The sequence below is a fragment of the Amblyomma maculatum genome, chromosome 3 (assembly GCF_055883805.1).
Source record: "Amblyomma maculatum isolate TAMU_Amacu chromosome 3, ASM5588380v1, whole genome shotgun sequence".
Lineage (NCBI taxonomy): Eukaryota > Metazoa > Arthropoda > Arachnida > Ixodida > Ixodidae > Amblyomma > Amblyomma maculatum.
In genome coordinates, this window is record NC_139346.1 from 125,171,940 (window position 1) to 125,196,943 (window position 25,004).

The 25,004-nt window shown below is 43.0% G+C and overlaps 1 protein-coding gene across 6 annotated transcripts in view; it reads right to left on the minus strand.

The window, feature by feature from the left end:
* LOC146195951 (uncharacterized) overlaps positions 1 to 20,027 on the minus strand; it is a 94,572-nt gene extending 74,545 nt beyond the window's left edge. For 4 of the 6 annotated variants that reach the window (XR_014706063.1, XR_014706064.1, XM_084597979.1 and 1 more), the window contains exon 1: positions 19,923 to 20,027. The gene's annotated coding sequence lies outside the window, so the exon portion shown is untranslated. Of the gene's footprint in view, positions 1 to 6,514; positions 6,694 to 19,922 lie in introns of those variants that run through there. The other 2 variants (XM_084597977.1, XM_084597978.1) reach the window with 2 other exon arrangements.
* Between the last annotated feature and the right edge of the window lie 4,977 nt (positions 20,028 to 25,004).

A 25,004-nucleotide genomic window follows, 5' to 3' on the forward strand; every position in this document is an offset into this window, starting at 1 on the left:
GCGCCACAAGCAGAAGCTGTCAGCGAACATAAGCGCCGCCTACAGTCCCCTCCTGTCCTTGGCCACTTTGATGATAACGCCGAGACCGAAATTCACGCCGATGAAAGCAGTGTGGTCCTATGTGTCGTTCTTATTGAGAAGAGTACCAGAAATGGCAAATTTATCACGTACGCTAGCAGGTCTCTCTCAAAAGCCGAAGCCAATTACTCGAAGACAGAAAAGGACTGCCTCGCGAGCATCTGGGCCAATTCAAAGTTTCGCCTGTACCTATACGGTCGACCATTTAACGTGGTAACCGATCACTACGCATTCTGCTGTCTCGCCATCTTGGAAGATCCCTCCGGTCGTCTTGCGCGATCGTGCTTATGCCTCCAAGACTTTGACATCAGGTTAACCTACAAGTCTGGTCGCAAGTATTCCCACGCAGACTTCTGGTCACGGGCCCCTTTTGACGCACCCCCGGAGACCGGTAAGCACCAGCAATCTGCCTTTTTCGGGAGGATGTGGCGCCATCATGCGGAAAGCGGTGAGAAACACACTGGACGGCAGTGTAGCAGACGACACGAAAGCGCACCATGAGAAATGGCCACGCTAACGCAGGAAAAAAGCGAAAGCTCCTCCTTTTTTTTGCCTTCGGGGCGGAAAGTAGTTGAAGTTTCATGTTCGCGCAGTGTGGGGGGAATGTTTCAGAGTTTTCACCATTTACTCGTAACGCATGCATATACTGTCTTTGTATTAAAATAGCGAGTAGCACGGGCCATGGCGCGGGCTGTGCTGGACGTGACAGAAGGAGACTCTCTTGAATCACGACTGACTTAAATTTGTAAAAAAAAAACACGACCGGAGAGCGCGGAGGCAGAGAGAGAGAGGGTGATTTCAAAGGGCAAAGAAGCCAGGTGTTTGTTGATGCTGCAGAGCTAGGTGAAATTGTCTCTTTTGACTTCCGAGCGGCGCATATGCGCGAGGGCGTATTGAGTTACCGAGCACAGCGCGGTCACCGCGTCGCCTTAGAGAAACATATACAAGTATGTTTCTCTATGGCGGCGCCGACATAGTGCAACGGGCGTCGCTTTCTCCTCGTGTCGTCTACAAGCGTGCAGCTATAGGATTTCATCTACGAAACTTGACAGAGAGGCACTTATCCACACCCCCTGAATAGGGTATTGTCCCGGTCGAAATGTACACCTGCAGGAAACGCGCGGCATTTTTTTTGAAAATGAATGATTCAGCGCTGTAGCCGGTTTCTGCCCCCAGAACGGATATGTTCGCAGTGGTGAAAAGGTTCTCGGTTCAAAGAGAAGGGTCATTCTGTTGTGAAAGTATCCGCAACATTTCTGCCTCCGCAGCGATTTCTTCGGAATCAACGACTGCATGGTGACATATGCGCATCTCCTACACATCAGATGCGCATATCGGTCAGGAACCAACGCTGTTCCACGTCTAGAGCGCTCCTCTTCGCAAGTCAACGAGCATGAACCCTTCAGGAGACTCATTGTGCCGGCGGTTTCCGTGTCGTTGCAGACGTTTGGACGATGACGACTTTCAAGCTCCCTAACAAAGTGCAGCTGATTGCGTGCACCGAAGGAACAAAATCTGAATGCTTTCGTGACGAGCTTGTATGGTAAACAAAATTAACACTGCGTCGTGCAATAGTGTCAAGTGCGTCATATGCTCCGAGCAGCAAAAACACAGATATGCAGGTATATATGCATCTAAAGGAAATATGCATGATGAAAAGTACCTACTGCAGTTCGCACCCAGCCTGTAACGCACCAGTGATAGTTGCAATGAGGATTTGTTCGGTGCATGTTTGATTTATGTGCGACGGAGCCTGATGGCGATGTAATTTGTCGTTTGCTTTCGTTATAAGCGAAAGGGCCAGATAGCGCAGATATCACAGGCGGCTGTGTGCGCTAGAACGTAATATTCAGCATGTTTTATCGTGACTGCCGCCTGACAAAAAAAAAAAAATACGGTGTTGGTTGTGATGCGCCGCCGTTCGCGAACCTCATGACCAGCTCAACCACATCGGCTCCCGAACGGCGGCGCATCATAACATAGCCGTATTTTTTTTTTTTTTGTTAGTCAAGCGGCAGTCGCAATAAAATATGTTAAATATTACGGTCGAGCGCGATAGCCGCCTTGCATAATCCGGCCCCTTCGCACATAAAGAAAACAAACGACAAAATACATCGCGATCAGGCCCCATTGCTCATAAACCAAAACACGCACCTAACAAATCTTCAGTGCGACTATCCCGTTTGGGTTACAGGCTTGGTGCTAATTCCAGTAGGTACTTTTCAACACATACATTTCCTTTGGATGCATACATACCTGTAACGAAGTGTTTTTCGCACAGTCGAGAGTACGCAGTCGGTTGCTGAGGTCGCCCATTCATATCTTGACGCTTGGTAGCCCTAATTCAAGCTTTACGCCGTTGGTGGTCGCATCCCGGCACGCCTCGAGAGCGGCAACTGTACGCGGCAGATGCGGTTGGCATCGCTTTGCCAAGCCTGCAACGGTCACCGTGCCGCCAGCCCCCGTGCACTGGCGGCGACGCGTTATGTTTCCATCAGTCGCCGCTGGGACTTCGCGCATGCGCATAGAACTCACGCAAAAGGCGGATTATGCACAGCAGCAGCTCTCGATCTTTAAGCTAAAGACCTGCTGGATTACCTAGATGGCAAGACCGCGTCTCATCCGACTGTATTCAAACGTCAGTTGTCGTCCTTCGCGTTGTCACAACGACTTCCGAGTGAAGAACTTCGCGCCCCACAGGACGAAACATCTCCTTATCGTGCTTTAGAACTGACATCGCACAGCACACTTGATCCTCGCATTCCACCTACAGACCGCTATCCCAGTTCCGGGAGCAATTTTCGGAATCAAGACTCAATCAAGGCTAAATTGGCATTTGAAAAACACGCACTTACTATGTCTTCGAGATTAAACAGAGTCGCCACCTTGCGGCGCAGCGGCGAACCCTTCTCAATGTGAATGCGTGTTCGCGTCGCGTCGCGTGCCAGCAAGCAGTGATTTAAGCGCGCGCGTGCGGAGTGTACAAGAGTGTTTTTTTCTTGTTTTTTTTTTGTTCCTGTACGCTTTCGCTTACCTATCTCCATGTTGTACAAGAAATGTGAACAGGTTATCTCTCGCTTCATTAAAAGAAATATACTTGTCCATATCGAGTATATCATGCTGGATAAGGACATCATCAGCCGTGATCGTCAGCGCTTGAGATTCTTTGACACGCAGCATCTCAAACGAAGTGGTGCTGTCTTTATGCGCCTTGTCAAACCAAAACAAATCGCTGCCGTCAAAACAAAAGGCAGACGCTAAAAATTGTATATTTCCGTTTCTGTTTGGAATACCGCAGCTACTGAAACATTCGACTGCAGATTTCTGCATAGCAGAATGCAGTTTGAACCGGCCACTATGTGCCTTCTGATGCTCGATAGAGTTGTCTAATTACCTTCTTTTGTTTTCTTATCTTCTCTTAAACCGCTGTCGCCGTGTCTCAGTGGTAGGGCGCTCGACAGCAGATATCATGAACGGGAGGGTTCAATGACGGTCGTTTTGAAAGGCGTCCCTATGCCGTGGAATTTGTTGCATGTTAAACAATCGCACGTAGTCGACGACACCGACGTCTGCCACTACATCATTTGTCATAGCTGATGTCACGTTGGTTCGCTAAACCCCGGGCTATATGCGTTCTCTTACTCTCTCTATTTTGCTGATGAAGGGTTTTGCACATCTATAACAGTGGTAGTGAGCATATTTTGCCTTAGAGAAATGCTCGAACGTTGAGAAACATATCTTCCGAACGCCTAATTTTTACACTAAATGCTACACAAAAAATCTAGATCAATGCACTTCAATGGTGACCTATTAGAAACATTTGAGTACCTTTAGCGCCTATGTGCTGTCTTCCCAGCAAACTGGTTGTTTCTGACAAGGGGAGTAAAACAGCTTCATATGAGCTTAACTATCCATCTTTATCTCGGGAATAAATACGTCTTTATAGTCAAACGATAAGATGAACTACATTTCTTTCGAGATCGTTTTATATCCAGCACCTGTTTGGAAGTAACCCTATTATTTTGCTTCGCATAATAGTGAGTCACTTCTCAATAATTTACAGTGATTGAGAACTCTTCAGCCTTTAAAACGCCTTTCCAGAATTAGACAGCGCTCATGAGCAGTTTTTTACTGTCTTAGCAACGATTGATTAATTTTACTTTAACGTTACCGAAACTTCGATCAAGTGTGTACACGTTCTCTCACACAATAAATTCATTGTCATTCTAAAAAATAAATACTACACTAATTTGCATTTATCATCACACACATCAAAAATTTCATATACTTGCTCCGGTTTTAGGAAATAATTTGAGTCATTGGCTCAGTGCTTCAAATTCTTTCATAAAATCAGATCCTCTCATTTTGGCTGTAAGGAGCATCCGCCTCCTTGTGAGCTCAGCAAACTCAATGAACTCAGCTCTCTAGACGTGATCAGTCAGCTTTCCTGTGCGGCGAGGTTTCTTGAAAAGTGTCGGCTTAATCTCATTTCTGCGGAATGCATCTGCTTGGTTGTCTAGCCAGAGTTGGTGTGCAGTTAATCTACGGCAGCCCGCCAGGCAGTAATGTCTGCTGCATTTAATCTGCTTAATCCTTGGGTCAGGTACGATATAATGAACAAAGCTGCCTTGATTCGTTCTAAAGTAGTGCAAGTCAGAGCCCGAACCTTGTATTTGCGTGGGCTTGACACTAAATTTGCCTGTCTCAATCCTATAAGACACGCTCACACTATTGAAAAGGTGATAAGAAATATAAAGCTGTCATTAGGCAAGTCGTACACTTCAATCACAAGTATCAGGCCAGTGAGCGTGGCACAACGCAAAAAGCGAGTAAAGCGATGCCAGTAAGTGTAAACGACGGGTGGCTGCGTGCCATAATTTCCTAAGACCAGCGCTTCTTTTGCTGAATTGGTGAAATCCAGGGATTCGTTTCTTCCAAATTAGAACACTAAGCAGTAAATCGCTGACTCTTTGCAGAAGGCACGTTCTGATCGCTAATAAACCCGCCGTGAACTGGGTAGCAGAACAACACCTCGTGGGTTTCTTCGAGCGCCACCGGCACCGATCTACACTATCGGAGTGATGGTGGAGCCACCGCTAGTTCGATCTCGCGGCAAATACAGAATTCTACCTCTTGCAGAAGACGCGGAAAAAGTTTAAACGCGTTAGTGCCAGTGTTCACGGCATTAGGCGGGGTTAAAGTACACCCAACACCGGACTGCTAACTCGGCGGACGCCATAAATGCTTTTCATCACGGCTCCGTCCAAACATATGACAGAGCTCGAGTTTCCGCAATACTGGTATCGAAAAATGCCGTAGGGACACTGTCCCTCTCTGTGCCTCGAATGCTCTTTTCCCACATTTCTAACGTATTCCACTCGCTCAGAGAAAGTAAAGTCGGCTTTGAACGTCAGGGAACTTGACCCTGCAAATCTCTTTATAGAGCGCCCAGTGCTATATAACCACTCTTCTCTCTTCTCTTGACGTGGAATTTCCGCACCCTAAAAATAGCTTCACGAAACCCCAGGGGCCACCGGACCCCCATTTGAGAAACAGACTGCCTAACCATCAGACCTACAATATAGGTAACATTTTCAATTTCTGCCCGCTTACTCACCTTAGTGGTACCATTGTCTGACGCTTCACAGAAGCGGTGAAGTCTTCTGGATTAAATACCTGTTGTATTTGGTATGTATACAATTGGATCTTCGTCTAATTTCACGGATATTATGCGACAACACGATCACATTCCAGTATAGAGTGATAGTCTCTAGCGAGTGATAGCACGATTTGCACTCGTGAGCTTTGTAAGATGCCCATGATTAAGTGATATTCAACTTCGACTTGTCCTGTTTGCTTGCTACATATACACCCTTTAATTATCTCAATGCATCATTTGCAAAACCAAAAATGGGTAGATTCATTTTCACGGCTCAGTGTCCGCGGCTATCCGCTGCACTTAGGTGGGCAGCTGTAAAGGCATGAGATGGGAACATCAGTGGGACAAGGGCGGGTAAGCTGCCGTATCAGATGCAATGACCATGTGCACAAGGGCGAGAGGATATTGATAACAAATGCGGACTTCATATCAAGCTGTCCTACGTGACTGGTAATCGAGGCTCTCTAAACCCTGGGTTTTAAAATGCTAGTGTGATGAGAAGGGCCAATAAGGCGTTAAAACACTTTGCCGACACGTTGTCAGTACAGCTTTTAGAAGCCAAGCATAGCTGCTGGCTCTCCAAAGCAACAGAACGTAGAGAACTCAAGCCATTTTTTTGAACGAAAATGATCAGTAACGGAAGGCCAGATGCACACAAACAAAGAGAAAATGAAAGGAAACAAACGGAAAAGGAAAACGATCGGCAGCACGCTTATCATGCAGGGGAGACCATGCACAGAGAAGAGTGCAATTAAAACAAAAGTTAAAATCCATTACCAGGGAATAGAGAGCAGCGTAGAAGATTTTGGCACTTGTAGTAAAGATAATATTAGCAGCACTCACCAAAGCAATGGAAGATAGTGGTATTGAGCTGCGCTGCTTTTTAAAGATCCGTGGGTTTCCCGAACTCGTCGCGGAGTTTTATTCTGTCATCCTATGTTACCGATGTGATTTGGCGCTCTGAACAATCGGTTTATGTAGCCGAGCGAGACCGCACGTCAAATCTATCGAGCATCTGTCGACATATAGCGACTTTTCTTGGTGAGTTCAATCACTTCAGAAGAATTAAGGGGAAAGGTGCGTCAGCTGGTGTATTGTGATGATCAGCTAGTACAAAAGAGCTGCTGTGTTTAGCGCTGTTTCTGACTGGGGCACCGTGAATTTCTTCGCCATTGATACGTTGCTAGCGTTTTGGTCACCGTCTCGCTGCACGCATGACATAGCACGATGATCAAATTCAGTACACGCTTTGTACTTCGTAGGTACTTTCATTGGATCTATCGTACCATATTTTGTCCTCAGTTTTTATAATACTTAGGTGTGAGTGATTCATCGATATACAGATTATCTATCAATATTTTAGGCACTGTAAATTTGTTTACAGTGTTACTAGCGGTATTCGCTGGTCGTGCTCCAGAGGGCGTTCAAGTGCGACAGATTTTCTTGAGACGATGACGCTGAGGAAGGACAGATCTGAGCTTGCATCAGCGCTAGTTGTACAAGCTGCTATTGCTCGAGGATATTCTCCGTAACATCTCTGGTGGAGGTGAATCCGTATGATCGCCAGTGGCAAGCTGGATCTCCAAGAAGTATGTACGTCTCATACCTTGCTGAAAGCCATGTAGAAATGCACGGATCGTGTGTCCCACTACTAGTAATACGAGCCTCTTTTTTACAGCGCGTAGAGCGCTCCGCTACACAAAATTCACACGTATTCTAATTACAAAAGCAGCTTTCTCTTTGTTTCTATTTCGGAGGATTTCTTTGTGAGAACGTATCAAAGGCATCTATTCGAAAGTGTCAAACATCTTTTGAAAACGAAAACAACGTGTGAATGTCAGCAGAAGAATGGTCGAATCTCGGAAGCCGCAGCGCAGATTCCGATCAGCATGATTCCATCTCTGAGCTAGAATACTGGAAACTAGAAAACAATTCTTTGTACTTTTAGCAATATAAAAAAAGCAAGTCGCCACTTTATATTTCGCATTGCTGTAACCAATATTCTTGCTGAAGCGGACACAGAATGTGCGAACAATCAACTCGCACTCCTAAGTCCTTCGTCCCACATACGTAAACCAGTGCACTACTCTCCTGAAATAAGTACCGTAACCACTGCTCGCGCGCGCGTTTGTGTGTGTGTCTGTGTGTGTGTGTGTGTGTGTGTGTGTGTGTGTGTGTGTGTGTGTGTGTGTGTGTGTGTGTGTGTGTGTGTGTGTGTGTGTGTGTGTGTGTGTGTGTGTGTGTGTGTGTGTGTGCGTGCGTGCGTGCGTGTGTGTGTGTGTGTGTGTGTGTGTGTGTGGGCGTGTGTGTGTGTGTGTGTGTGTGTGTGTGTGTGTGTGTGTGTGTGTGTGTGTGTGTGTGTGTGTGTGTGTGTGTGTGTGTGTGTGTGTGTGTGTGTGTGTGTGTGTGTGTGTGTGTGTGTGTGTGTGTGTGTGTGTGTGTGTGTGTGTGTGTGTGTGTGTGTGTGTGTGTGTGTGTGTGTGTGTGTGTGTGTGTGTGTGTGTGTGTGTGTTTGCGCGCGCACGCGCCTGTCGAACATATTTTGTTTGTCCAGAGCAGCTCTCACTATATGCAGATGTTCTAACTTCATATATATTTATATCCAGCAATATAACATGACTGCTTCTACATCCTTTTGAAATGCAGCCTAGATTGCGTCCAGGCAGAGATAACCTACGGAAGAGTTTTATTACAGGTCCTACATAAGCTCAGAAGAGAGAAAAGAGCCATGGGTGAGCAGCCTAATACTTTTTCTTTTCTGCGTCAATTAACATTATACAATGGTAACAAATGTTTCCTGCTGGCCGAATTGAAGGTAGGCAAGGTTATCAGGTGACAAGCATTCTCCGTATACGAACTGTTCTATTTCTCTTACTAGCATTCCAGCATTTCATGCAAGTTGCCTCAAATCAAGCAAGATTTCTTGAAACTATTTTTTTTTTCAGGATTGCAACATGGCTTTCGGAAAAATACTTATGCAAACGCAACTAATATTGATCACGTATAAGCTAAATATATTTCTTGACCGCTCTTTGTTTGCAGATTGAATATTTTCAGGTTTTTAAAAAGCATTCGAGAAAGTATGGCACAATTTTATTATGTCTAAATTGCATCGACTGAACATTGATCGCAAACTTCCTTACATGACTCGAGAGCTTTCTATTCAGCCGCTCACAATTAGTTTCAAGTAACCACTCAAAGTTAAAACCCAGTCCAGCAGAGTACGCCTTGCCTCAAGGATTCTCGCTTGGTCATGTCGCTTTTCTTATTTACATTAATGATTTACCTTCCTGTTTCCTCCAGCATTCACTTATTTGCAGATGAACGTGTACTCTTCAGGGAAACAGCATCTATTACTGCCATATCTTCCCTGCAAACTGCCCTTTACGCTACTTATGCTTGGTGCCAGTGATAGGGAATAGAATCAACATAAAAGATGCAAATTTCTGCGCGTGTCAGGAACTTGTCACGAAATTCATTCTTACTATCCTAATCCTGCCCCTTTTGATCCAGTTTCTGATTACAAGTGTCTTGATATCCATGTTCCTAAAAATCTTACCTTGTCCGTACAAACTTCTAATGTAATTAATAACGTTGTTGCTGAAAAAGTATCAATATCACTAATGTAGTTTGTGCAGGATATCTCAATTTCTTAGTATACTGTAGTTTGTGCAGGATATCTCGATTTCTTAGTGTAACTATACTATAGGTTTTCAAGGCACTCTGCGACTTTGGAACCAAAGGGTAAGTAAAACATCCATGAATGACAGACGCAATATGCAGTAACAATTATCTCTTAATATCCTGTGCATTCCTTTTAAAACTAAGATTCGCAGCAATAATTACAAACAAGAAAGTTCGCAGAGTATTAATTAAACGATTGGGTAATGATTACCGCCGCATCCTCCACGGCAACGACTTTAAAAAGAAACAAACATTAAGCAAATATTCGAAGGATGCCTTTAACTTTGATATTTGTAAATGTCGTGTCGTTAACCAGTGGTTGAAGAATAAATAGTTATAAACAAAACATATTTTGAATGTACCCAAAATGAACACGTAGTAAAAATAACAAACTCAGGATGACCAGATTTGGGGAATCTAGGAAGAAACGAACGCCGGAACTTTGCCAACACATCTTGCCACATCATTGACTCTATGAAAAATGCGAACTTGAAACTTTTAAGAAACTTTACAGAAAACAACTACTGACCGTTCAAATGTGGCGACTAGAACAAGCTATGTACGAGAACATGCACAAATAGCAACATCATTGTTTCTTTTTTTGACGCGGCTTACTTACGAAAACAGGGCCTACGAAAACATAAGCCTAACTACGCAAGATTTCCCAAACAAACAAAACATAACCTTATTTTTTGGCATCAAATGCCTGGATTATAGCTTAAAACACTCAAGCAAGACTAGTACTTATTCCCGCATGGTTGACATAAAGTTAAATGTCGTAAACATTTCCCTGCACGGCAAAAATTCGCATGAAAAAGAAAAATACTACTAAAAGCTAGCACAGTTATAACAAAGGCGGAAGATATAACGAAATGTAGCCTGTAGGTATGGCCAGGTGTGTGATTTAAAGAAAGATGTGATAAACTCCAAACAGTATAAGCGGCTTCAGAAAAAAATAAAATTCACATTTCCACACATTTCAATGAAAATATAACCATAACTAGAACGAACCAGCAAGAAAACACAAGAAGCAGGAAACAAGAACAAGAAACAGAGCTGATTCTCAAGATTGGTTTCCAAAAATTGCACCTATATGAAACTCCAAATACCATTTGTGAGTTTCTCCACCCACTGACGCCTGTGTACACTAGCCTCTGCTCTACAACTCTCATGCGCTTCCTTTTTTTTTTTTCTTAATGCGAGTGCACTCGGGTGCGCCCCGACGGCACATGCCCGTCCGTTGCGTGGTATTGATGGATCGCGGCGGCGAAGCTTGACCATCGAAGGCAAGCAGGAAACGGGATGATTGTCGGCAGGATCGCGATTGCGACTAGGACACACTGGCGGCCCCGGTGGTATGCCTCGAGACGGAGCCTGTTGCGGTACCCAGCGTGACTGGCTGATTCCATAGAATCCTGCCTTTGTGTCAAATCATGTTATCTTGTGGCTTCCTTTCTCCGCAGCAAGAGCCGCCTTGTTCTCTCCACTGAAGGCAGTCTTTTGGGTATTATTTCGCTTCAATACCTACGCAGTGCCTTCTTGTTGTTTTTTGTTGTCCCGGGATAAACAGTTTTATACTCAGAGTGGCGTTATACTCTTCGTGTGATACCACATCGGATCACGAACTGAAATAAAGTCGCCGCCTTAACAATTCTGCACAGACACATATCCCATCCGAAAATTTTATAAGCCTAATACAAAAACGCACAAAAAGGGACATGGCAGTTTTCTCTCGTACTACTCAAAATCGCTGTTCTCCACTTCGGCGCTGATTCTCAAATAGTTTTAAGCTCTAATTCAAAGTAAGTGAACACCAAGGCTTCTCTACTCTTATACTCTTTGAGCGTACTCTGCCTAACATTAACCAGTTCTTTTCACATTCGTTAGAATAATGAGGTTTAATATGGATGCCATTAGTAAAAACACTGTTGCCAGACCAGGAAGAGCAAAGGGTTTGGACACTAAAATTGTCATGTTTATCTTTTTTAAACCCGTAGAAGTAGTTCAATGTGCGCATGAGCACAAACAAAAATTGAGGAAAAAAGGCTGTTAATTAGTTCAACGCAACTAAAAAGATGATTGATATAAATAACTGATATTTTTCAGTTTTGTGTGAATAATTTTCCTATTTTATTCTCTTCTTCGATATTTCCGAAAATTTTACATGCCTAAACACGATCCATGATAGCAGGAAGAGAACCTGGGCGTACATATTCTAGCTTGGTCAAAACCGCTCCCTTCAGTTATTTATGGCGCTCTTTGTAGTGAGTTTAGACTGGGAACAAAGCTCCTTGTATAATTATTTCACCATTTGAATGGCTACAACATGCGCACATTTATAAGTTGGATCATTAAAGACCTGGTTATTAGGTAATATTTTTATATAAAAGTCCAAGGAGGAAAATTTTGAAGCGCTCCTTACCTGACTGAGGGCGGTTTATGAGCGGCCCACCTTCCCTCAGTCAGAGTTTAAACACGCCCTATTGCAGATCGCTTAATGAGGCCTTCCATGGACCGCTTTTTCCACAAGGTAGTCATTGGGCTTCCTTCATGCTCCGTTTCATCCTACACTGGAGCGCACGCTTCCCTACACACATTGCTTGTGCCCTTGTGCAGTAGGGCTTCTCTAGGGGCTCGGGGGGCGCCAAATGTGAGCGGCAAAACGCGCAGAGCGGACATTATCAGCAGCACTTGCAGAGCCCCTTCGTTGTTAACAGTTGCTATTGCCACTAGCTTGTTGCCTTTAGTGCCTTTATAGGAAAGGCAGCGTGAAGAATAGTTCGGATGCCAACCTTACAATGTCAAGGAGCGTCCTGAAATTTGGCACTAAAATTCATATTTTTATCTGGTCCAAATAAATACTTGGTATTCTGCACGTTTACCCTTCGCACATACATTTTATTCATTTCAACATTTATGTCTGTTGTTAATTATTATTTTATTTCTTCCGCGACGCAATTCGATTTGGCATCAACTGGATGATTTTATGTAGTAGCTGCCACCGGGGCAGATTGAAAGCGATGTGCCCCGGTTTGCGTCCGGTGAAAACTTGTGCTTATATATAACCACCCATGAAACCTCTCACTACTGAGACAGGAGTAACTCTACACAAAAAAAAGGATTTAGAAGCATTTGGCCTTCCATATTAACCTGCTCTCACTACTGTTTTGCGTAAATATTATAAACAAATTTCTTCCCTGGCCATTTTATGCTGTCGTCTCGGGTATATCATGTATTTATGTAATTAGTTGTTGAAAGATACAACCCCATCATAATTCCAGCTCGAAAGACGTGACTGGAGAGAAGGACGGAACTCAGTGCTAGGCTCGAAACTAAAATTTTTATTCGTCAACTGGTCACTATATATAGAGTTGCCAGAATGGACCATTGCAGAAATATGTCGCCAAATTTCAGAAAAAAAATAACATAAATTGCCTGTTAAGAACCTTTAGGAGTAAAAAGTTCAGAAGTAATTGAGTTTCAATAGAAAGTTCACTAAATTTGCAGTTGATATAAATGACTGTAATACACAATTGAGCAGGCTGAAATCACGTCATCCGTTAGTGATCCTATTAATAATCACGACCCCATAGCATTACAGGATGTGTGTGTAACTATCACTTTTACTTTTCTCAAATTACTGCTATATTACATGGGGTCAGCGTTCGCGCACCGGAATGGTGTTGTTTGCCTTCAGAAGGATTGTGTCTACATTGGATCATGCTAAGCCCCAATCTCTAAGTGGCATGTTCCTTTCCTTAGTGAGAGATGTTTCAAAGATTGTCATGAATGGTCCAGTGTTTGCGCGCTTTTAGGATTTGCGGACGCCTGCTTCGTGTTGCTATATACCGCGAACTTTTCTTGGCGTGAGGGCAAAGCTACTGGGACGGAACATCTGCAGGTGTCTCCCTCCGCCACGGTGTTCGGTCGGAACTTGCCTCCACAAAGTCTAGGTTTCAACCTAGTTTCGGGTTTGCTTCCAAGGCCAGTGAAGAGCGCATTCGACAGCGCACTTCTCGAAGTCTAAGATTATTTTCTTTAATATAAGACTCATGCGGGATTTGCAGCGGTCGTTACTGATGAGGGGCTAAATAAAATTAAAGCAATGAACCGAAAATGTTTCTGACACGCTTTTCGCTTTACTACGTAGATATTTAAAGACAGCATAGACCCATACATGCAGCTTTCATACAGGCGCCAAAGCAATGACACGTATCAAGTGTCGAAGCGACCTGGTGACTGTTAATCGAAATCAAGGGGGTATTGCACCTGGATGGTTTTCATCGCTATCCTATGGAAAGACGAAGCCGGCATCCAAAGGCACTCAACATACTTATGACAGCATCACTTCGTCTATTAGGCGCCTGCCTCTCCAGATTCATTCGAACTGCTCTCAACACTGCGTGGCGCTATTTCCTCGTAATCGCCTTACGATTCTGAAGTTGCGCAATAATACTTTCTGGTTTTATCCTAGCGTTCTTATATTATAAATGCACTGATATGACGAAATGTCCAAAAATAATTAAAAAACGTGTGATTCCTTCGGTTGCTTTCGTATTTTCCGAATTGTCCGAAAGTACTGTCGTCGTCACCCGATGACGTCGTTTCTCTGCACAAAGAAAGAGTCCTACTTTCGCTTGCGGAAAGCAAAACCCATAGCGTTCAGGATACTCTGCATTGAATAGGCTCCTATGCTCGGCAAATCCATCAAGGCGGGCAATGGAGCAGTTGGTGTAGGTTCTTGTTAAAAATCAGAAGCGCTACGAACCCGAACAAAAGGGGGGGGGGGGGACAAAGCTATTCGTGCATACCCATGACGGAGTATTTGTTATGTCGTTTCGAAGTTTTTCTGGAGTACGCACATCGTCACGCATGCAGTAAACACTTTTTGCCTCTTACTAGCGAGAATAATGCAAGGTAGATTTCATGCCGCTTCTTCGCGTTTTTGTTTTTATCACGAGCTCAGATAAAGACATCACCTTAGAGCTCCTTAACATTTCAGATTACACGGCACAATTACTCACACAGCAAGCACGCTAATTTTGAATAAGATGAAAAGCTGAGCCTGTATACACCTTACGACAGTGCACAAGTTCCACAACTTCTTATTTGTATTCTTTAAAAACTATCAATTCTTAAATCTCATTTGGTTCTTCATTGGCGAAAAAAGGGATAGATTTTCGAAAGCAAGCTACGCAAGGCCAAAAACGGATGCCACCTTCTCTAATAGCCGAGGGTGTCTCGAAAACCCGAGATGGGCGTCAACCCAGAAAACCCACTAAAGAAAAAGAGCGTTCCACAGCCACGTTCCAAAACGGTTATAATGGCAGTTATGTTAGAAAAATATTTCCAATAACAGGCTTTATGATTTCTGTTTGTATTAAGCCGAAGCTACCTATATTATTCTGAGCAATATAGTCAGCTTAGATGTTAGATAATGTGTTTCAGTCTAGCAGCTTTTCCAGAGCTTCCGAGAACAGTGATCGCGGAGCATAAAATGTAAAAACATCGATTTGGAGTGGCCGTTTTGTCACGCTATGGTTAAGTTCTCTGAGTGCTTCAGACGATTGGCTTAACCCACGAAGTACCATGTAATGAACTTTATCAGGTTTTCAGATCACCCGCTTCATTTCACTTCATCCGAGCGGGCTGAACTTTTGAGCCCCGTGGTAAAAAGCCATTCCATTATATTCGTGTGCACATTAAGAGAACGTGAAAAGAGCGATTGCTCAATCATTTTTCAACAACGCAGTTCAAAGACATGTAAACAATATTTGCAGCACTGCTTACAAAACAAGGTAGGTTCTTATTGCAGGCCCTGTTCCGTTTGGAAGGTATGGTTTCCGTGGCAAAAAAACTGCAGAAAAGTTTGAAGACAGCAACGTGTAGAAAACAGTTACTGACAGAAAGAAAAAAAAAAAGGTTGCGGTAGTGCCACGTATGCATCACGTTTTACACACAATTAGGAGAATTGGGAAGCGTGTGAGAGGGGACGTTAGTTTCGAAATGACTATCATAAGTACCAAATAAACTGTCTAGTCTAGAAAAAAAGCAAACTCCTCTAGCTCGAAGAGGCGCGCTATACCTGTCTCCTGTCAGAAAGGAGTAATTTATTCGTTGTTAGTGTCCTCTGCGAAAACGTGCATCGATTAAACCTGTCCATTGTCTCAATGAAAGATTAAAGGAACACGAATACGGCGTTCAACGTGTGGCCACTACAAGGAACATGACAAAAGACTACAGATACTGCAAGATGATAGTAACGATGAGGATGACCATCGCCAGTCACTGCGTCAGGACTGCGCACGGCTAGGAATAAACTTTGAAGCGTTGGCGATGATAATGCGGGTTCACTAAAAATGTACTAGCGCGCATCCGATAGCTTTTGCAGAAAACGCAAAAAACATTTATTTAATGTGATAATTGAGACGTGGCAGTTGTGTTTGGATAGTGGCTGTTTCGTATGCACGAACTGTATCTTGTCGTTCCCAATTCTGGCCAGCAGTTGCGGATATAGCAGATATTGCGACAGGATATCCCGTAAGGACTTCCGGTGCGAGTCAGCGTTGTGCTCTGTCCTTCTCTGCTGTCCTGTTGTTCGCACTGTACCAATGAAATATCATCTTAAACTCGCCTAACGACTTCTTTTGTCGAAAGGAAGTCAGCAGCAGCCCTGCGGGACAAGTGTGAAACTACAAGGAAGATGCCAAGATTGCGCGTCGGGATTTTGGTGAGAGGGCCCTAGCAGCCCAACTGGGGTGCCCTGCAATTGTGTCCTGTAAATGGACGCCTAATTGTAATTGCAGGAGGAGCAAGGTGCCTTAAATCACTTTATCAATTTTTTACTTCGCACGTGGACGTTGGAAGCCATAGGGACGTCGGCAATTTGCACGTTTGACGACCCTTCAGCTCCCACAGTACCTCTCAATGAATGTGATTGTCGCATTCACCACCCCGATCTTCTCATATGCATCGTCATTGATCAGCAAAGTCTTCGTGGCACCCATACATTTTATGATCGTGGGAGTACGAATTACAAATTGAACAAGGTAAAAAAATTTATGAAAATATTTTTGTATTTGCCGTGCACTTCGGCGAGCTGAAACGCGCACACAAAAAATGAAAATCTTTCTTACTCCGAAACTTAACAGCAGCTTAGTAGACTGATTAGGTCGCCCTGCGATCTGCGAGCTTCATGCCAACCAGTAATGGAGATGTACCTTTACAAGCTATGCCGAGGAGATAGGCACGCATAAGCATTAAGTGAACGTATCCATGAATGTGGGAGAAAATATCGAGATATGTCCAATGGAATTGCCGAATAATTTGCACACATTTTTTTTACCCAAAATTCGTATACTGGCGCGATGTGATAGCACTTCGCGATAACTGAATGTGAAATTTAAAGAGCAACGATGATATCTTTTTTCTCAAAGTCTCATTAGTTTGAGAAGCATGATTATATTGCGAAAGATCGACCCTTACTTGCTTGCTTGAATTCTTGTGGCCAGGTGTTATGATCTCTTAGTACTGTAATATGGAATGTCATCCTGGATGAATTCGATGACGCAGTCCTTTCCATTTTCAACCCAATCAATGGCTGCCCCAATCACGCACCTTGCAGTCTCTCTCTGTTTCATCCAGGTTTCCCACCTGTTTGCCAGTCTACAAACCAGCATCCGGCAGCAGACATCTTCCTGAATGTCAGCTGCTGCAATCCTTTCATTTTCGCGACCGCTCCAACACTGGCGCGATTCGAACAACGGCATTGCGTGCTCACAGACTTGTACATTCGAAAATGATCTCCCGCTCTACACATTCTCTGCATCTCTTCAACACTTGCTTTCTGCCAACCTAGTCCTCTACCAAACGAAAACCGTTACCTTCTTTTTCTGAGACGAACTGCGCTGCACTTAACATGTGCAAGTGCTCAATCATTGCCTACCAATGTTTTGAGATTTGCGTCTCCGCTGTTACCACATATGCCCTCCCTCACCCTGTCTGTTCTATTTAGATCCTCGATGCTCTTTTTGCGTTCGTTGGCAAAACAATGAACTAGAGTCTTCACTTTTTTCCTTCCTACTACGAGAGCATATCCAGACGAGGAATAATCACTGTACACAGCTGCCATCCACGAAATCCACGTTGCTGAATTTGTTGTAGGCAACGGTTTCATCTACAACGCCAACTTAGGGCTGGAATATCTTGCTTTTATACAGTTTTACTTAATGGCAGTGCTTGCACAAACTTGAGGTTTGTACTTCGCACAATCTTCTCCCAAACGCCTGATCACTCCTGAAGAGCGAATAAACAGGCAGCGCTTATATTCTCTCCCCATTTGAGATGAGATGCTGAGATCAAAATTAAGCTTTTTCCCGGCCTTCTAGATCTCTAGTTAGACACGCTGCCCCTACATCATGCAGGCATGCACGCGCCGGCAACGGCAATTTGCGCCGTATTCATCATAGTCTATCTTGCAATTGTGCCCATAGCAAGCGCCAGTTGGCAGGTGACATGGCAAGGCACACTGATTGATAGGTGGCATCAATGGCGCAAGTTGTTTAAAATTGCTTGCTTTTACATTTACTCGCAATAAACATGTTTACGAAGTCACAGTGACGTTCGTCGGGGCAGGGTTTAGAGAATATCTTACTGCAAAAAGCGGCGTGAAAACAAGCGAGGTAACACTGACAGTATTATGCGCGTCTACAATAGGCCAGATGAACTACCCTGCGAGTGAACGGCAAACCGGACAGACTATGTGCCTTGTATACCCTCTGTAGTAATCTACATCTCTGTAGCATCGGCTACATTTGCCACCACATACCGTGTGAGGGAATTACAATTGGTACAATACCAAATATGCCAGCCCAGTGAAACCAAGCTGCAGAGAGCTTCATTCGGCAGTTTGGCTCAACAACATTATGAGGATACCACACATTATTCTAAGATGTTTTTGTCCCCACTTTGCTGCCGTCACTCTAGAGTGTTCATACAACAGAAATAGAAAAACAGATCACGATCCCTTTCTCATATACTTTTCATGCTTGCTGGGATGTTGCTCAAACGCGACAAGTGTTTATATTAAAATGCTTTCAGGAATGTTGGTATCAGTTTTACACACAAACATAAACAAATATATATCTATATATACACACATAAATACAGTTTTACACACACACATATATATATATATATATATATATATATATATATATATATATATATATATATATATATATATATATATATATATATATATATATATATATATATGTATCTGTGTGTGTCTGTGTGTGCTGTTTATGTTTGTGTGTTAGGAACACTCTCCCTCTCTGTGCCTCGAATGCTCTTTTCTCACATTTCTAACGTATTCCGCTCGCTCAGAGAAAGTAAAGTCGGCTTTGAACGTCAGGGCCCTTGACCCTGCAAATCTCTTTATAGAGCGCCCAGTGCTCTATAACCACTCTTCTCTCTTCTCTTGACGTGGCATTTCCGCACCCTAAAAATAGCTTCACGAAACCCCAGGGGCCACCGGACCTCCATTTGAGAAACAGACTGCCTAACCATCAGACCTACAATATAGGTAACATTTTCAATTTCTGCCCGCTTACTCACCTTAGTGGTACCATTGTCTGACGCTTTACAGAAGCGGTGAAGTCTTCTGGTTTAAATACCTGTTGTATTTGGTATGTATACAATTGGATCTTCGTCTAATTTCATGGATATTATGCGACAACACGATCACATTCCTGTACAGAGTGATAGTCTCTAGCGAGTGATAGCACGTTTGCACTCGTGAGCTTTGTAAGATGCCCATGATTAAGTGATATTCAACTTCGACTTGTCCTGTTTGCTTGCTACATTTACACCCTTTAATTATCTCAATGCATCATTTGCAAAACCAAGAATGGGTAGATTCATTTTCACGGCTCAGTGTCCGCAGCTATCCGCTGCACTTAGGTGGGCAGCTGTAAAGGCATGAGATGGGAACATCAGTGGGACAAGGGCGGGTAAGCTGCCGTATCAGATGCAATGACCATGTGCACAAGGGCGAGAGGATATTGATAACAAATGCGGACTTCATATCAAGCTGTCCTACGTGACTGGTAATCGAGGCTCTCTAAACTCTGGGTTTTAAAATGCTAGTGTGATGAGAAGGGCCAATAAGGCGTTAAAACACTTTGCCGACACGTTGTCAGTACAGCTTTTAGTAGCCAAGCATAGCTGCCGGCTCTCCAAAGCAACAGAACGTAGAGAACTCAAGCCATTTTTTGAACGAAAATGATCAGTAACGGAAGGCTAGATGCACACAAACAAAGAGAAAATGAAAGGAAACAAACGGAAAAGGAAAACGATCAGCAACACGCTTATCATGCAGAGGAGACCATGCACAGAGAAGAGTGCAATTAAAACAAAAGTTAACATCCATTACCAGGGAATAGAGAGCAGCGTAGAAGGTTTTGGCACTTGTAGTAAAGATAATATTAGCAGCACTCACCAAAGCAATGGAAAATAGTGGTATTGAGCTGCGCTGCTTTTTAAAGATCCGTGGGTTTCCCGAACTCGTCGCGGAGTTTTATTCTGTCATCCTGCGTTACAGATGTGACTTGGCGCTCTGAACAATCGGTTTATGTAGCCGAGCGAGACCGCAAATCAAATCTATTGAGCATCTGTCGACATATAGCGACTTTTCTTGGTGAGTTCAATCACTTCAGAAGAATTAAGGGGAAAAGTGCGTCAGCTGGTGTATTGTGATGATCAGCTAGTACAAAAGAGCTGCTGTGTTTAGCGCTGTTTCTGACTGGTGCACCGTGAATTTATTCGCCATTGATACGTTGCTAGCATTTTGATCACCGTCTCGCTGCACACATAATGACATAGCACGATGATCAAATTCAGTACACGCTTTGTACTTCGTAGGTACTTTCATTGGATCTATCATACCATATTTTGTCCTCAGTTTTTATAATACTTAGGTGTGAGTGATTCATCGATATACAGATTATCTATCAATATTTTAGGCACTGTAAATTTGTTTACAGTGTTACTAGCGGTATTCGCTGGTCGTGCTCCAGAGGGCGTTCAAGTGCGACAGAGTTTCTTGAGACGACGACGCTGAGGAAGGACAGATCTGAGCTTGCATCAGCGCTAGTTGTACAAGCTGCTATTGCTCCGTAACATCTCTGGTGGAGGTGAATCCGTATGATCCCCAGTGGCAAGCTGGATCTCCAAGAAGTATGTACCTCTCATACCTTGCTGAAAGCCAGGTAGAAATGCACGAATCGTGTGTCCCACTACTAGTAATACGAGCCTCTTTTTTACAGCGCGTAGAGCGCTCCGCTACACAGAATTCACACGTATTCTAATTACAGAAGCAGCTTTCTCTTTGTTTATATTTCAGAGGATTTCTTTGTGAGAACGTATCAAAGGCATCTATTCGAAAGTGTCAAACATCTTTTGAAAACGAAAGCAACGTGTGAATGTCAGCAGAAGAATGGTCGAATCTCGGAGGCCGCAGCGCAGATTCCGATCAGCATGATTCCATCTCTGAGCTAGAATACTGGAAATTAGAAAACATTTATTTGTACTTTTGGCAATATAAAAAAAAGCAAGTCGCCACTTTATATTTCGCATTGCTGTAACCAATATTCTTGCTGAAGCGGACACAGAATGTGCGAACAATCAACTCGCAATCCTAAGTCCTTCGTCCCACATACGTAAACCAGTGCACTACTCTCCTGAAATATGTACCGTAACCACTGCTCGCGCGCGCGTTTGTGTGTGTGTGTGTGTGTGTGTGTGTGTGTGTGTGTGTGTGTGTGTGTGTGTGTGTGTGTGTGTGTGTGTGTGTGTGTGTGTGTGTGTGTGTGTGTGTGTGTGTGTGTGTGTGTGTGTGTGTGTGTGTGTGTGTGTGTGTGTGTGTGTGTGTGTGTGTGTGTGTGTGTGTGTGTGTGTGTGTGTGTGTGTGTGTGTGTGTGTGTTTTTGCGCGCGCACGCGCCTGTCGAACATATTTTGTTTGTCCAGAGCAGCTCTCACTATATGCAGATGTTCTAACTTCATTTATATCCAGCAATGTAACATGACTGCTTCTACATCCTTTTGAAATGCAGCCTAGATTGCGTCCAGGCAGAGATAACCTACGGAAGAGTTTTATTACAGGTCCTACATAAGCTCAGAAGAGAGAAAAGAGCCATGGGTGAGCAGCCTAATACTTTTTCTTTTCTGCGTCAATTAACATTAACAATGGTAACAAATGTTTCCTGCTGGCCGAATTGAAGGTAGGGAAGGTTATCAGGTGACAAGCATTCTCCGTATACGAACTGTTCTATTTCTCTTACTAGCATTTCAGCATTTCATGCAAGTTGCCTCAAATCAAGCAAGATTTCTTGCAACTATTTTTTTTTTTCATGATTGCAACATGGCTTTCGGAAAAATGCTTATGCAAACGCAACTAATATTGATTACGTATAAGCTAAATATATTTCTTGACCGCTCTTTGTTTGCAGATTGAATATTTTCAGGTTTTTAAAAAGCATTCGAGAAAGTATGGCACAATTTTATTATGTCTATATTGCATCGACTGAACATTGATCGCAAACTTCTTACATGACTCGAGAGCTTTCTATTCAGCCGCTCAAAATTAGTTTCAAGTAACCACTCAAAGTTAAAACCCAGTCCAGTAGAGTACGGCTTGCCTCAAGGATTCCAGCTTGGTCATGTCGCTTTTCTTATTTACATTAATGATTTACCTTCCTGTTTCCTCCAGCATTCACTTATTTGCAGATGAATGTATACTCTTCAGGGAAACAGCATCTATTACTGCCATTTCTTCCCTGCAAACTGCCCTTAACGCTACTTATGCTTGGTGCCAGTTATAGGGAATAGAATCAACATAAAAGATGCAAATTTCTGCGCGTCTCAGGAACTTGTCACGAAATTCATTCTTACTATCCTAATCCTGCCCCTTTTGATCCAGTTTCTGATTACAAGTGTCTTGATATCCATGTTCCTAAAAATCTTACCTTGTCAGTACAAACTTTTAATGTAATTAATAACGTTGTTGCTGAAAAAGTATCAATATCACTAATGTAGTTTGTGCAGGATATCTCAATTTCTTAGTATACTGTAGTTTGTGCAGGATATCTCGATTTCTTAGTGTAACTATACTATACGTTTTCAAGGCGCTCTGCGACTTTGGAACCAAAGGGTAATTAAAACATCCATGAATGACAGACGCAATATGCAGTAACAATTATCTCTTAATATCCTGTGCATTCCTTTTAAAACTAAGATTCGCAGCAATAATTACAAACAAGAAAGTTTGCAGAGTATTAATTAAACGATTGGGTAATGATTACCGCCGCATCCTCCACGGCAACGACTTTAAAAAGAAACAAATATTAAGCAAATATTCGAAGGATGCCTTTAACTTTGATATTTGTAAAGGTCGTGTCGTTAACCAGTGGTTGAGGAATAAATCGTTATAAACAAAACATAATTTGAATGTACCCAAAATGAACACGTAGTAAATATAACAAACTCAGCATGACCAGATTTGGGGAATCTAGGAAGAAACGAACGCCGGAACTTTGCCAACACACCTTGCCACATCATTGACTCAATGAAAAATGCGAACTTGAAACTTTTAAGAAACTTTACAGAAAATAACTACTGACCGTTCAAATGTGGCGACTAGAACAAGCTATGTACGAGAACATGCACATATAGCAACATCATTGTTTCTTCTTGTGACGCGGCTTACTTACGAAAACAGGGCCTACGAAAACATAAGCCTAACTACGCAAGATTTCCCGAACAAACAAAACATAGCCTTATTTTTTGGCATCAAATGCTTGGATTATAGCTTAAAACACTCAAGCAAGTCTAGTACTTATTCCCGCATGGTTGACATAAAGTTAAATGTCGTAAACATTTCCCTGCACGGCAAAAATTCGCATGAAAAAGAAAAACACTACTAAAAGCAAGCACAATTAAAACAAAGGCGGAAGATATAACGAAATGTAGCCTGTAGGTATGGCCAGGTGTGTGATTTAAAGAAAGATGTGATAAACTCCAAACAGTATAAGCGGCTTCAGAAAAAAATAAAATTCACATTTCCACACATTTCAATGAAAATATAACCATAACTAGAACGAACCAGCAAGAAAACACAAGAAGCAGGAAACAAGAACAAGAAACAGAGCTGATTCTCAAGATTGGTTTCCAAAAATTACACCTATATGAAACTCCAAATACCATTTGTGAGTTTCTCCACCCACTGACGCCTGTGTACACTAGCCTCTGCTCTACAGCTCTCATGCGCTTCCTTTTTTTTTTTTCTGAATGCGAGTGCACTCGGGTGCGCCCCGACGGCACATGCCCGTCCGTTGCGTGGTATTGATGGATCGCGGCGGCGAAGCTTGACCATCGAAGGCAAGCAGGAAACGGGATGATTGTCTGCAGGATCGCGATTGCGACTAGGACACACTGGCGGCCCCGGTGGTATGCCTCGAGACGGAGCCTGTTGCGGTACCCGGCGTGACTCGCTGATTCCATAGCATCCTGTCTTTGTGTCAAATCTTGTTATCGTGTGGCTTCCTTTCTCCGCAGCAAGAGCCGCCTTGTCCTCTCCACTGAAGGAATTCTTTTGGGTATTATTTTTCTTCAATACCTACGCAGTGCCTTCTTGTTGTTTTTTGTTGTCCCGGGATAAACAGTTTTATCCTCAGAGTGGCGTTATACTCTTCCTGTGATACCACATCGGATCACGAACTAAAATAAAGGGTCGGTGCCTTAACAATTCTGCACAGACACATATCCGATCCGAAAATTTTAAAAGCCTACTACAAAAACGCACAAAAAGGGACATGGCAGTTTTCTCTCGTACTACTCAAAATCGCTGTTCTCCACTTCGGCGCTGATTCTCAAATAGTTTTAAGCTCTAATTCAAAGTAAGTGAACACCAAGGCTTCTCTAGTCTTATACTCTTTGAGCGTACTCTGCCAAACATTAACCAGTTCTTTTCACATTCGTTATAGAATAAGGTTTAATATGGATGCCATCAGTAAAAACACTGTTGCCAGACCAGGAAGAGCAAAGGGTTTGGACACTAAAATTGTCATGTTTGTCTTTTATAAACCCGTAGAAGTAGCTCAATGTGCGCATGAGCACAAGCAAAAATTGAGGAAAAAAGGCTGTTAATTAGTTCAACGCAACTAAACATACTGATTGATATAAATAACTGATATTTTTCAGTTTTCTGTGAATAATTTTCCTGTTTTATTCTCTTCTTCGATATTTCCGAAAATTTTACATTCCTAAACACGATCCATGTAGCAGGAAGAGAACCTCGGCGTACATATTCTAGCTTGGTCAAAACCGCTCCCTTCAGTTATTTAGGGCGCTCTTTGTAGTGAGTTTAGACTGGGAACAAAGCTCCTTGTATAATTATTTCACCATTTGAATGGCTACAACATGCGCACATTTATAAGTTGGATCAATAAAGACCTGGTTATTAGGTAATATTTTTATATAAAAGTCCAAGGAGGCAAATTTTGAAGCGCTCCTTACCTGACTGAG